The 2500-nt window shown below is 52.0% G+C and overlaps 2 non-coding genes and 1 pseudogene across 2 annotated transcripts; all 3 read right to left on the bottom strand.

Moving 5' to 3' along the window:
- Positions 1–588: 588 nt before the first annotated feature.
- Positions 589–707, bottom strand: LOC142191100 (5S ribosomal RNA). The gene has a single exon (XR_012714713.1). It is a non-coding gene; the product is annotated as a 5S ribosomal RNA (ribosomal RNA).
- A 714-nt stretch (positions 708–1421) lies between these two features.
- Positions 1422–1530, bottom strand: LOC142190502 (5S ribosomal RNA; annotated as a pseudogene).
- A 714-nt stretch (positions 1531–2244) lies between these two features.
- LOC142191099 (5S ribosomal RNA) lies at positions 2245–2363 on the bottom strand. The gene has a single exon (XR_012714712.1). It is a non-coding gene; the product is annotated as a 5S ribosomal RNA (ribosomal RNA).
- Between the last annotated feature and the right edge of the window lie 137 nt (positions 2364–2500).

Here is a 2500-nt window from a genome sequence, read left to right as displayed (position 1 = left end):
CAGGAGCAGTGCAAGAGCTGGGGGCGGCCCTTATACCCACAGGTGTTGTTCAGCAACCAGTCACAGGCCGCAGCCGCCCTCTTTCAAAAGGGCTGGGCGCAAGGTCTGCGCAGGGCTAAGAAACCATCCCGGGGGTGAAAGAAAGAGCAAGCTGGACCAGAGCCCATTGTCCAGTAGTCGGCTAAGGAAGAAGTTGAGATGGTTGCCCGTGCCTGGAAGCGAAGCTGCTTTTCAGTCAGCTTCTCTTTTATTAGGGCGCGTTGTCTGCAAAGATGTTCAGCCTGTGTTGCCCTGTAAATTGGTCTGCAGGTTACTAGCTATGGCTTCCAGCCCGGCGGGAGGCCCAGATACTATGGAAATGAAGCCTGCTATTATTAAAAGAAAAAAGCCACAACGCTGGTGGCCACCACGCCCGCTGCGGCTGCTAAGAGTGATAGCGGTAAGACTGAGAATACTAGGATTTTGCAAGGCCTAAAGAGTGCAAGAGAGAAAGTGAATGTAAAAGAAGCAAGTGTGCAGTGTAAAAAGTGAATGTAAAAATGGCATAGAGGAGAGTGACCCCTGCTGGTGGAAGTGAGGAAAAGCAAAAGCCTACAGCACCTGGTATTCCCAGGCGGTCTCCCATCCAAGTACTAACCAGGCCCGACCCTGCTTAGCTTCCGAGATCAGACGAGATCGGGCGTGTTCAGGGTGGTGTGGCCGTAGGCAGAGACAGTCTTCTCACTTACTCCTCTTCTACTTTGCAGCCTGGCTGCTGGCAGCTCTTTGCACTACTTCACGCTAGACCTTTTTCTTCACTTTTTGCCTTCTCTTTAGGGAACTTCATACTCCAACAGGAGCAGTGCAAGAGCTGGGGGCGGCCCTTATACCCACAGGTGTTGTTCAGCAACCAGTCACAGGCCGCAGCCGCCCTCTTTCAAAAGGGCTGGGCGCAAGGTCTGCGCAGGGCTAAGAAACCATCCCGGGGGTGAAAGAAAGAGCAAGCTGGACCAGAGCCCATTGTCCAGGAGTCGGCTAAGGAAGAAGTTGAGATGGTTGCCCGTTCCTGGAAGCGAAGCTGCTTTTCAGTCAGCTTCTCTTTTATTAGGGCGCGTTGTCTGCAAAGATGTTCAGCCTGTGTTGCCCTGTAAATTGGTCTGCAGGTTACTAGCTATGGCTTCCAGCCCGGCGGGAGGCCCAGATACTATGGAAATGAAGCCTGCTATTATTAAAAGTAAAAAGCCACAACGCTGGTGGCCACCACGCCCGCTGCGGCTGCTAAGAGTGATAGCGGTAAGACTGAGAATACTAGGATTTTGCAAGGCCTAAAGAGTGCAAGAGAGAAAGCGAATGTAAAAGAAGCAAGTGTGCAGTGTAAAAAGTGAATGTAAAAATGGCATAGAGGAGAGTGACCCCTGCTGGTGGAAGTGAGGAAAAGCAAAAGCCTACAGCACCTGGTATTCCCAGGCGGTCTCCCATCCAAGTACTAACCAGGCCCGACCCTGCTTAGCTTCCGAGATCAGACGTGTTCAGGGTGGTGTGGCCATAGGCGGAGACAAACTTCTCACTTACTCCTCTTCTACTTTGCAGCCTGGCTGCTGGCAGCTCTTTGCACTACTTCACGCTAGACCTTTTTCTTCACTTTTTGCCTTCTCTTAAGGGAACTTCATACTCCAACAGGAGCAGTGCAAGAGCTGGGGGCGGCCCTTATACCCACAGGTGTTGTTCAGCAACCAGTCACAGGCCGCAGCCGCCCTCTTTCAAAAGGGCTGGGCGCAAGGTCTGCGCAGGGCTAAGAAACCATCCCGGGGGTGAAAGAAAGAGCAAGCTGGACCAGAGCCCATTGTCCAGGAGTCGGCTAAGGAAGAAGTTGAGATGGTTGCCCGTGCCTGGAAGCGAAGCTGCTTTTCAGTCAGCTTCTCTTTTCTTAGGGCGCGTTGTCTGCAAAGATGTTCAGCCTGTGTTGCCCTGGAAATTGGTCTGCAGGTTACTAGCTATGGCTTCCAGCCCGGCGGGAGGCCCAGATACTATGGAAATGAAGCCTGCTATTATTAAAAGAAAAAAGCCACAACGCTGGTGGCCACCACGCCCGCTGCGGCTGCTAAGAGTGATAGCGGTAAGACTGAGAATACTAGGATTTTGCAAGGCCTAAAGAGTGCAAGAGAGAAAGTGAATGTAAAAGAAGCAAGTGTGCAGTGTAAAAAGTGAATGTAAAAATGGCATAGAGGAGAGTGACCCCTGCTGGTGGAAGTGAGGAAAAGCAAAAGCCTACAGCACCTGGTATTCCCAGGCGGTCTCCCATCCAAGTACTAACCAGGCCCGACCCTGCTTAGCTTCCGAGATCAGACGAGATCGGGCGTGTTCAGGGTGGTGTGGCCGTAGGCAGAGACAGGCTTCTCACTTACTCCTCTTCTACTTTGCAGCCTGGCTGCTGGCAGCTCTTTGCACTACTTCACGCTAGACCTTTTTCTTCACTTTTTGCCTTCTCTTTAGGGAACTTCATACTCCAACAGGAGCAGTG

This window comes from Leptodactylus fuscus, chromosome 1 (assembly GCF_031893055.1).
Source record: "Leptodactylus fuscus isolate aLepFus1 chromosome 1, aLepFus1.hap2, whole genome shotgun sequence".
Classification (NCBI taxonomy): Eukaryota; Metazoa; Chordata; class Amphibia; order Anura; family Leptodactylidae; genus Leptodactylus; species Leptodactylus fuscus.
The sequence above is the reverse complement of the archived record's forward strand: the minus strand, read 5'-3'. Positions and strand labels throughout refer to the sequence as shown.